This window comes from Pongo pygmaeus, chromosome 2 (genome assembly GCF_028885625.2).
Source record: "Pongo pygmaeus isolate AG05252 chromosome 2, NHGRI_mPonPyg2-v2.0_pri, whole genome shotgun sequence".
In the NCBI taxonomy this organism is placed as follows: domain Eukaryota; kingdom Metazoa; phylum Chordata; class Mammalia; order Primates; family Hominidae; genus Pongo; species Pongo pygmaeus.
In genome coordinates, this window is record NC_085930.1 from 144395808 (window position 1) to 144407811 (window position 12004).

The following is a 12004-nucleotide window of genomic DNA, read 5'->3' on the forward strand; positions in this document are numbered from 1 at the left end:
TTCTCCATGAGAGCAGTGTACATGAGCTGCTTCTAGTCCACCATCTTGGCTTCTTTCCAATTTTTTTTAGCCATTGTAAATGGAATCGTTTTCTTGATTTCTTTCTCAGATCGTTTGCTGCTGGAGTATAGAAACACTACTGATTTTTGTATGTTGATTTTGTATCCTGCAACTTTACTGAATTCATTTATTGGTTCTATTAGTTTATTGGTAGAATCTTTAGTGTATTCTATATATAAGATCATGTCTTATATATAGAATACTCTAAAGGGACAATTTGACTTCCTTTTCTCCATTTTGGATGACCTTTATTTCTTTCTCTTGCCTGATTGCCCTGGCTAGGACTTCCAGTACAATATTCAGTAGAAGTGGTAAAAGTGGGGATGCTTATCTAGTTCCAGATCTCTGAGGATAAGCTTTTAACTTTTCCCTGTTAAATGTGGGGTTAGCCATTAGTTTGTCATATGTGGCCTTTATTTTTTTGAGGTATGTTCATTCTAGACCTAATTTGTTGAGGATTTTTTAATCATGAAAGGATGTTTATTTTTATCAAATGCTTTTTCTATGTCTGTTGAAATGATCATATGGTTTTTTCCTTGATTCTGTTAATATAATGTATTACATTTATTGATTTGTATATTTTGAGCCATTCTTGCATCCTTTTGATGAGTCCCACTTGATCATAGTAAATAATCTTTTTAACATGCTGCTGGATTCAGTATGCTAGTATGTTGCTGAGGATTATTGCATCCATATTAATCAAGGATATTGCCCTATAATTTTCTTTGGTTGTTGTTGTGTCCTCATCTGATTTTGGTATCAAGGTAATACTGGCCTCCAATAATGAGTTTGGAAGAACCCTTTCCCTTTCAGTTTTTTAAAATAGTTTGAGAAGGTCCAGTATTAGTTCTTTTTTAAATGTTTGGTAAAATTAGCAGTGAAGTCACCAGGTCCAGAGCTTTTCTTTGATAAGGGACCTTTATTACTAATTTAATCTTTTTTTTTGTTATTCATCTATTCAGATTTTTCTATCTCTTTGTGATTCAATCTTGATAGGTTGTATGTGTCCAGAAATTATTCATTTCTTCTAGTTTTTTTTTAACTTTTTGGCAGGTAGGTATTTACAACAGTCTCATGTGATCCTTTGTATTTCTGTGGTATCAGCTGTAATTTATCCTTTTTCATCTCTCCATTTATTTGAGTATTTTTCTGTTTTTCTTAGTCTAACCAAAGGTTTGTCAATTTTGTTTACCTTTTTAAAAAACTAACTCTGTTTCACTGATCTTCTGTAATTTCTTTATTTATGCTCTGATCTTTATTTTTTTTTTTTTCCGTCCACTAACTTTTGGTTTAGTTTGTTCTTGTTTTTCAGTTCCTTGAGATGCAAGATTAGCTTTCTGAATTGAGGTCTTTCTACTGTTTTGATGTAGGCATTTATTGTGTAAATTTCCCTCTTAAAAGTGCTTTTGCTATATTCCACAGATTTTTGGGATATGTGTTTCCATTTTCATTAGTCTCAAGAAAGTTATTTAATTTTTTAAAAAATTCATTTATTGACCCATTAGTTTTTCAGAAGTGTGTTGTTTAATTTCCACATATTTTTACAGTTTCCAACTTTCCTCCTGTTATTGATTTCTAGTTTTGTTCTATTGTGGTAGGAAAAAATACTGGTATGATTTCAATTTTTTTAATGTTTAAGACTTGTTTTATGGCCTAACATATGTTCTATTCCAGAGAATGTTCCATGTACTATTAAAAATAATGAGTATTCTGCAACTCTTGTATGGAATGTTCTGAAAATGTCTTTGGTTTAGAGTGTGGTTTACCTTGATGATTCTTTGTTGATTTTCTGTGTGGATGATCTGCACATTGCTAAAAGTGGGGTGTTGAAGTCCCCTACTATTATCGTATTGCAGTCTATCTCTCCCTTTAAGTTTATTGAATATTTTCCTTATATATTTATGAACTCCAATGTTAGGTGCATGTATACTTATAATTTTTATTATTATCTTTCTGTACTGACCTCTTTATACAATGGCCTTCTTTGTCCCTTTTTACAGTTTTTGGCATAAAGTCTATTTTATCTTATATACGTATAGCTACTCCTGCTCTTACTTGGTTTTCCTTTGCATAAAATATATTTTCCCATCCCTTTGCTTTTGATCTATTTATGTCCTTCCAGGTGAAAGTGGGTTTCTTGTGAGCAGCATATAGTTGGGACTTGGTTTTTTAATCCATTCAGCCACTCTATGTCTTCTAATTGTAAAATTTATATCTTTTACATTCAAGGTAATTGTGGATAGGTAAGGGCTTAGTACTGCCTTTTTGTTACTTGTTTTCTAATTGTTTTGTAGATCCTTTTTTTTTTTTTTACTTTCTTCCTCTCATACTCTCTTCTTTTGTGATTAAGTGATTTTCTCCAGTAGCATGCTATGATTCCTTGCTTTTTAACTTTAGTGTCGCTATTATAGGTTTTCACTTTGTCATTACCATGTGGCTTACAATAAGCATCCTATAGTTATAACAAGTTATTTAAACTGATAATCTAACTGATCACAAAGGGAAAAAAAGAAACAAAAAGAACTGCACACGTCAACTCCATTGTCTTCCAACATTTTGAATTTTTGATGTCACAATTTATATCTTTTATACTGCCTGTCTCTGAACAAATTATTTTAGTTATTACTTTTAATTGTTTTCTCTGTTAGTCTGCATACTAAAGATATAAATGATTTACATACCACAATTACAGTATTAAAGTATTCTGAACTTGTTTGTATACTTACTTTTGCCAATAAGTTTCATACCTTCAGATGTTTTATTGTTACATGTTAGCATCCTTTTGTTTCCATTTGGAGAACTCCCTTTAGCATTTTTAGTAAGATAGGTCTGATGGTGACAAATTTCCTAAGCTTTTGTTTTTCTGTTCTGAAAAATAGTTTTGCTGGGTATGATATCCTTGTTTGACAGTTTTTTTCCTTCAGCATTCTGAGCATATCATCCCACTCTCTTGTAGTCTGCAAGGTGTATGCTGAGAAGTTTGCTGCCATATGTATTAGAATTCCTTTATATGTTATTTGTTTCTTTTCTCTTGCTGCTTTCAGAATCTTCTTTGTCTTTGACTGAAATAGTTTTGATATATGTCCCCATCAAATCTCATGTTAAAATGTAACCCCTAATGCTGGAGGTGGGAACTAGTAGCAGATGTTTGAGTCATGGGGGCAGATCTCTCATAAATAGCTCAGTGCCCTCTCTGTCGTACTGAGTGAGTCTCACTCTATTAGGTCACATGAGAGCTCATGAGAGCTGATTTTTTAAAAGAGAATAGCACCTTCCTTCCACCATTTTCCTCCCTCTCTTGTCATGTAACATGCCTGCTCCCCCTTCTCCTGCTGCCATGATTAAAAGTTTCCTGAGCTCTTGACCAGAAACAGATATGGCACCACACTTCTCACACAGCCTGAAAAACCTCTTTTCTTCATAAATTACCCAATCTCAGGTGTTCCTTTATAGCAACGCAAAATAGACTAACACATTGACCTTTCAGAGTTTGATTATCCTATGCCTTAGGGTAGTCTTATTTGGGTTGTATCTGATTAGTGAACTTTAGTCTTCCTCTACCTGGATATGTATAACCTTTTGGATACAAAAAGTTTGGAAAGTTTTCTGTTATCATTTCATTGAAGAAGCCTTCTACACCTTCGTGTTTCTCTGCTACTTCTTGAATTCTAATGATATAAATGTTTGCTTTTTTGAAGATAGCCCACGGATTCCATAAGCTTTTTTCATCCCTTTTTATTATTTTGTCTTTTTTTCTATGTATTTTTAAATAGCCTGTTTTTTGAGGTCACTCTTTCTTTCAATAGCTTGATCAATTCTACTATTGATATTGTCTATTGAATTTTTTATTTCATTCATTGTAGTTTTTATATCCAGAACTGGTTGTATTATTTAAATCTCTCTGTAAAATTTCTCTAATAAATTTCTGAATTGTTTAAGTGTTTTCTTGAAGTTCACCGAGCTGCCTTATCACAGCTATTTTGAATTCATTGTCTGACAGAGCACACATCTTACCCCTTTAAGATCTGTCACTGGTGCCTTGTTTCATCTGTTAAATGAGGTCATAATTCCCAGATTGTTCTTTATCTTTGCAGACATATGTTGATGCCTACGCTTTGAAGACTTAGGTATGTATTCCAGTCTTTGTAGTCTGCTTGTGTTTGTGCCCGTCCTTCTTGAGTGGGCCTGCCCAACAATCTAAGCCAGCTGACCTTTTTCAGAGTCAGTGACTACTGGAGCTATTTCAGCAGTAGAGGGCGCCCTAAGATCAGATTCTCTATAAGTCTAGCTATAGCTTCAAGGCTGGTGTGGCACCTCGACCCAGACGAATTTGGGGAAGACTCAAGAAGGATACCCAGGATGTGTAGGAAAGCTAACCAGGGACCCAATTCTGCAAGTCTGTCCCATGTGCCCAACAGGCACACATTTACCAGAAGTTTATTGTATAGGTGTGACAGTTCCTTGATTGCTGAGAGAGGGGCTGGAGCCAAGAATGAGCCCCCTCAGAATTCACCATGAGACAGAGGCTGACAAGCTTGCCCCATTGTCCCAGACTTGCACACTTCCCAGTGGTTTCCTGCATGGGCAAGAGGGTTCCCCAATTGCAGCAAAAGGAGACATAGCTGATACTGTGCCCCCTCAGGATTTGCTGTGGAATGGTGGCTGGTGGGCTCCTCATAGTTTAGACAGATAAGTAATGCCCAGTCTTCAAAATAAAGACAGCTTTCCCTCTGAGACCAGCTGAAGAGGGCTGGAGCTGAGATACAGGGTGACCTTCAGATCCACTGCTGAGATTGATATCAGTGGGCAGACAAGCCTTCCTGCCAAGGCATTAATGTGCATGATTCCTCCTGGACTCCTTGGAAGAGAGTTTTGGTTGAAGGCTCAAGGCCAAATGGGGCTGTGGCCAAGCCCTTTGGGGAATTAAGCTGTTTCTGGATTTGAACCTGGGAGCATGATTGTAGGGTCTGCTACCTGGGTGCTGGCATGCACTCTCAGAATGGCCTTCCTATGTCTTAGACTCCACTGAGGTTTCATAACCTCCTATCTGAATTCCAAGTCTCCCTCAAAGAGATTGCGTTCTGTAAATGGGTACAGAATTTTTATTATTGTGGGGCAATATAAGTGGGTTATCTCTGATGCTGCCATCTTGCCGCATCATCGGCTCCAAGAAAACCTTTTAAAATCTGTTTTGCAGTATATGTGTTTATTCTCCCCTCAATTCATCTTAAAGCCCTTTTCTAACAAGGAAGGAAGAAAAGGAAAAACAGGAGACAGCAAGAAAGGAAAGAGTTCCCCAAGCAAGAACATAGGGAAAAGAATTTTTGAAGAGATTTTACTGGTTTTTCCTGTTTTTTTTGTATTTTCATTTACCATTTTGTAATTTTAACTTTGTGTTTTCTACTATTCATTTAATGTTTGGATAAGTAATAAATGTGTGTGGTTCAAAAATTAAATTTAAAAGTGTATATATGGAGTCTGCCTTTCAATCTAATTCTCACTCCATCCTTCCACTGGCTGCTTTTTAAATTGTTTTATTTATTTTATTTATTGATTTTGTGTACTGCCATGGTTTTTTTATGGAAATGCAATCATATATGAAGATATGTTCTTGATTCTCTCCCTTTTCTAATAGAAGTCAAAATATAATACATACACTGCTTGCTCTTGCTTTTTTCACTTAAAAATAGATGCTGGAATGTTTTCCATATCATTCCAGCATTTCCTCATGCTTTTACTCAGCTGCATTGTATTCCATTATAGATGTAGCATAATTTCTTTGAGCAACTCTTTATTGATAAATCATACACAGGAAAATCTCTATACATAATCTATGTCATACACAGGAAATCTCTATACACGATCTGTGTGAAGTGAGGTAAAATCCCTTCTGCTCTCAGCGTTCCTCTAAGCCAGCTGGATGAGGGAATATGGATGAGGGGGTGTGGTTCTTAGCTGGATGAGGGAGTGTGGTTCCCTCCAGCCCTTTTCCCAATCACATCACCCAAGCCCCAAGTGGGGTCACCAATTAAAATGTGATAAGAATGGGTGGATTAGGAAAATCCTGAAAACCCAGCCACCTTTGTCAACCATGGAGAGCTTCCTCCCTGGTCCTGCACACACCTGCGGATGTGTTTCCTGATTCACAGTTGTAAAAGAAAAACACCTTTATAACATAGGACAGGCTAAGATTTTTACCTTTATAATAATTATTATAAAAGATACATATTCCTTTCTTGACATCTGTTGAAGTTAAGTAAAGGTTTCTATAACAGAAAAAGATGTTTGGGTGAGGCTGACACTATATTTCTTTCTGTAAAAACTTCTTCTAACCCATATTACTATTGAGGGGTGGGTAAGGGGGCTATGTTAATACTGCATGTCATTGGCCACCCACTCCTCTGTCTGATTGAGGATTGGACGTCCAGCCCAAGGAGCACCAAGCTTTAACTGGCCAGGAATTTATACATGTTTTTCAATCAATAATTTATTCCAGAAGACACAGAGAACAGAAAGGTATAGTGGGCACTTGAACTGAAAAGTGATGTACAACATGACTGAGGAAACGTCTGCCCAGGAACAACATTTCTGAGAGTAAATTGAAGCAAAAGCCCTCTCCTTGATAGCAACCTAAGGCCAATCCTCCCTTCTGGATCAACTTCAAAGCCCTTCTTCATTAGCTAAGGATGTAAATGACTGGACTGCTCAAGGCAAAGAGCATTTGTACAGGCAGCAATGTCACAAATGATCACCAAACACAGTATTTGTTCTGCCTATCAAGATACCGGCATAGTGAGGGCCTCTTAGATGCACCCTGTATCCCCCTTTTCACCCCCCAAAAAACAGGTCCTCCTCTGCCCTTCATCTGTCTCTCCTTTTTGCACTCCTTTAATTGCACTTGTTTTTGAAGCCCGCAGAATTTATTATTCAGAAAACAACCTTCTCTGCAATATCAACCTTAATTAACTGTGTTCTTTTTCTATCGCCTCCCACCCTCCACTTTATGCATTTGAATTAAGGCACTCCAGAGGCCCTGGCCAGCACCCCTCCCCCATCACACACCCATCAGAGTCTTACCAGCCAACCATGACCAGATAAGGGAAAATGGAATTTCTTATCTCTGGCTGCCAATGTGAAAGGGTCAAGGTTACCAAGGAGAGACCTTCCAAAAGGAAGGAGAGAAAAAAGGAAGCCAAGCCTCCCTGGTTTCCATGGTAACAGAAGGTTGAATCATGGTGCATCCCCGAGAGCCTGGCCTGCTTAGCTCTGCTGACATCTTTCCACTTCATTAGCCTCTTTATCAAGTGACTCTGCATAGGACTAAGTGTATTTTGGTGTCAGGGTGCACTGCAGATGACTCAAAAACAGGGTGACCTTTTCCACTGATCCCCAGTGCCTTCTGGGACCACAGACACTTACACGCCGCCTCCTGGGTCCTCTTAAAGGCTTGGCTTGCTCTTCACTCTTTCTAATCAAAACTCCGTCACCGAGAGGCCCAGAGGTGCCCTTACCCAGCAGCCCAGGAAGCCAGGAGCCCAGCTGTCAATGATGAACAGCACCCGAGCCAGGAGGAAGATTAATGACTTTACCCACAGAAAATGGATAAAACAGACCCCAAAAAGACAATAAACGCAGGGCAGGCTGCAAGGAAGGCCCTGACAGTAACAAATACTGACTGACATCGCATTGTGTTCCCTTTCTAGATGACTCAGAGCTGCCAGTGGAAACACAGATTCATTTAATAAGCACTTCAGTGAGACAAAGGGACCTTTGGGGGTTAAGATTGATCTCCATCTCATGTGTGTGCACTCCAGCGTACGTGTGTGTGAGAAGGAATGTCCGTACTCAGTATTGTCCCTTTGGAAATCCAAGGAGCATGCTGTAATTTCCCAATCTCGTCTCCATGCTTTAGCAAATTTGTCACTGGTAGAGTATCTCAGCCATGAAAATTCTCCTGCAACCAAGAGTCCAGGGCTGAAAGAATCAGTTAGGAGACTTAAAACACCTTTGATGAGTTTGACCTCTCCTTCAGGAACCCTGTACAGGTCTATGTCCGGGGGAGGAACTTCCTTCTCCTCTTGTACACAGGCTGCAATGCTTTTTACCCCAGAAGCATGCTGGGCCAAGTGGCAGACAAAGGAGATAGGAGCCAGGGGAATGAGACTGACAAGGAGTTTCTGGGAGAGCTGGGGCTGCCTTGGTTTTATTTTGTTTTCTTCCTTCCAAATTAATTCACAAATGCTGTGTTGCAGAGTCCAGGGAATCTAGTTCCCCTGTCCCAGTGCTAATACCAACAATTGTGTGATCTTGAAGGAGTGACTTGCTCTCCCTGGGCCTCACGTTGCCCATCAGAGGAATTAGAGGGCTGGATTGGGTCATGGCTAAGATTCCTTCCAGGTCTCTCCAGAGCAGGGGTCAGCCCTAACTGCCTTTATCTCTCACACCCATACCCCAGTACTGCCTCCCTCCTAAATCTTTTTTTAAATCCCATTTACTCCACACTATACCCACCCTCAATACCCTGGCTCTGAACCTGGTCAGAGCTTCATTATCTCCTGCTAGACTAGTACCATGACCTCCTACTGGACCCACAGAATTGCTCTCTTCCCATTCATTCTGCAGAGCAGCAGTTCTTAAAGTGTGGCCCCAGGCCAGCAGCATCAATATCACCTGGGAACTTGTTAGAAATGCAAATTATTGGGCCCCACCCCAAATCAAACATTTTGTGCGAGGGCCCAAAGATCTGATTCTCCCAGATCCTTAGTCTGGACTCCTCCAGGCCTCTCCAGGTCCCCATCTCACCACTCCCTTCCTTGGAAAATATTTACTCTCTAGTAACCCCAAACTTGTTATTTCCAAATACACCATGCTGTGTCACACCTCTGGCCCCACATAAGTCATTCCTTCTAGCTGGAATAGTCCTATGACCAATCTTCACTTTGTAGGGCTAAGTGCTTCTCAACCCTCTCAACTGAATAGCTTTTGACATCCTTCCAAAGGCACCCCTGCAGATAATAGCCCTCCAAAAAGACTTCCCTGGCTTCTCCCACCTCTAAAACTATGTACTCCTATGATTCCTTGTGTATGCCTCCAAAATAGCACACGCCACTTTGCATAGTAGGCAGGATTCTGTGATGTCCCAAAGATTTTCCATACACCCCCTCCCAGTGTACATAATTTCATAATTATGCTCTGCATAATTTCTGGGACAATGATTATGATAGAAGCAGGAGGCAGAGAAATTCTAGGCAGACTGGGGACAGGTCCCCAGTGAAACCCTACCTTTGAGCCGAAAAGCCTGAAACCCACGGCCCAAAGTGAGAACTTCTATCCCTGTTTGCCAGCTCTCTCCCAGTTGGTTCTTTCTGAATAATGTCTTTTTACCAATCAAATGTTCCCTTTTCCAAAACTACCTATGGCCCACCTCACCCCACATCCTGTGCCTATAAAGACCCCAGAATCAGTCAGTAAAGGAGAGAGAAGCAGCTTGACTGGAGAGAGGTGAATTGACTTCAGAGGAAAGACAGCTTAACTTCGGAGAGATTGCTTAACTACAGGGAAGAGCTGACTAGAGACAGCTGGACTTCAGGGGAAGATTATCTGCCCGTCTTGTGCCCTCTCCAGCTCCCCTCTCTGCTGAGACCTATTTCCCATTGCTTAATAAAATTATCCACCTTCACCATCCTTCAAGTGTCTGGGTGACCTCATTCTTCTTGGATGCCAGACAATCAGGACCTACCGAGTGTGGGTACCCAAAAAAGGCTGTCACACTGGCCCTCTGCCCTCACTAATGGAGGGCAGCCACTCCATGCAACAAGGCAAGGGGCCCACTGAGCTGATAACACACCACTGTCCACAGACAGCAGAGCTAAGAGAGCATTGTAACACATTCCCTGGGGCTTCGGGGGTTGCAGGCACCCCCAGCGGGGCACCGACGCGAGGCCCACACAGAACCTGCTCCTGCTGGCGCCTAAAGCAGCCGATCAGATCCCGCATTCACTCACTCACATGCTCCCTCCTGCAAGGGGTTGAGCCCAGTAAGTCAAGTAAACAGGGCATCCCCGTTGCAAGTCTGACAAAGGGGTCAAGAAAAATCCTGCATCAATTATAATGGATTATACTCCCATAATTACATTATGTTATATAGTATATGCTATTTTGTTGACCTTAAAATAGGAAGATTAACCAGGTGGTCTTGACCTAATCACAAGAGTGCTTTAAAAACAGTGCTTTCAAAACAGTACTTTCTCCAGCTGGTTGCAAAAATAAAAGTCAGAGAGATTCAACATGAGGAAGATTCTCAGTTGCTGAGATGGAGGGACCCTGGGGCAAGGATCTAAGAGCAGTCTCTAGGAGCTGAGAACTGTCTCTGGCTGACAGCTAACAAGGAAACGGGGACTTTAGTCCTATGACCTTGAGGAACTGGATTCTGCCAACAAGGATGAGCTTGGAAGTAGATTATTCCACAGCCTACAAACAAGAAGTCAGTCCAGCCAATACCTCCATTTCAGCCTTGTGATGCCCTGAACTTGATATACCATGATGGGTTTCTGACTTACAGAAATGTGAGCTAATAAATCAGTGTTGTTTTAAGCCACTAAATTTGTGGTGACTTTTTGCACAGCAATGGAAAACTAATACACCTTGTATTGTAATTCTCTATTTGCATAGCAACTCCCTCACTGACTGAGCTCCTTAAAGATACTGCTAGCCAGGCACGGTGGCTCACACATGTAATCTCAGCACTTTGGGAGGCCGAGGTAGGCTGATCACCTGAGGTCAGGAGTTCGAGACCAGCCTGGCCAACGTGGTGAAACCCTGTCTCTACTAATACTATAAAAATTAGCCGGGCATGGTGGCACATGCCTGTAATCCAGCTACTTGGGAGGCTGAGGCAGGAGAATCCACTTGAATCCAGGAGGAGGAGGTTGCAGTGAGCCAAGATCACGCCATTGCACTCCAGCCTGGGTGACAAGAGGGAAACTCAGTCTCAAAATAAAAAATAAATAAATAGATAGACAGAGACTGCTTCATTAATTCTTGCATCACCAGCAACTTTCTAGGGCACGCCCAGAGGAGGTTCATAGTAAATGCTTACTGGGTGAATAGATAGATAGACAGGTGGATAGATGGATGGATGGATGGATGGATGGATGAATCATGGAGCATGTGATACCATTGTTCCAGCAGTTGCTTTAAATATGGGGGGAAATCTAACATAAAAGGGGGATAGAGTATGTAAATAAACAATAAAAACCAGGATGAGACAGAGTGATTTTTTTTTGTCCCATCATTGATTTTTGCAGCATAGAGGCCTTTTGCTGATTAACACTGTGTCAACTTGATTGGATTGAAGGATACAAAGTATTGATCTTAGGTGTGTCTGTGAGGGTATTGCCAAAGGAGATTAACATTCGAGTCAGTGGATAGGAAAGGCAGACCCACCCTTAATCTGGGTGGGCACCATTTAATCAACTGCCAGAGTGGCTACAATATAAGCAGGCAGAAAAATGTGAAAAGAGAGACTGGCCTAGCCTCCCAGCCTACACCTTTCTCCCGTGCCGAATGCTTCCTGCCCTCGAACATCGGACTCCAAGTTCTTCAGTTTTGGAGCTTGGACTGGCTCTCCTTGCTCCTCAGCCTGCAGACAGACTATTGTGGGATATTGTGATCATATGAGTTAGTACTTAATAAACTCCTCTTTATATATATGACTATTCCACCAGTTCTGTCCCTCTAGAGAACCCTGACTAATACAGGCCTCTTTATCTGTTAGGAGTTTGTCCTTCATTTATCTCTTACAGCTCAACATCTTATAGCATTAAGCTAAAGACATGTGCCCTTGTCAAGCAAGTGAGACCTGTTGCATATCACCAGGAGCAGCAGTATCAAAACGTCAACCCACTGCATGGTTTGTAGATGTCAAGATTACCAAGAAAGACAC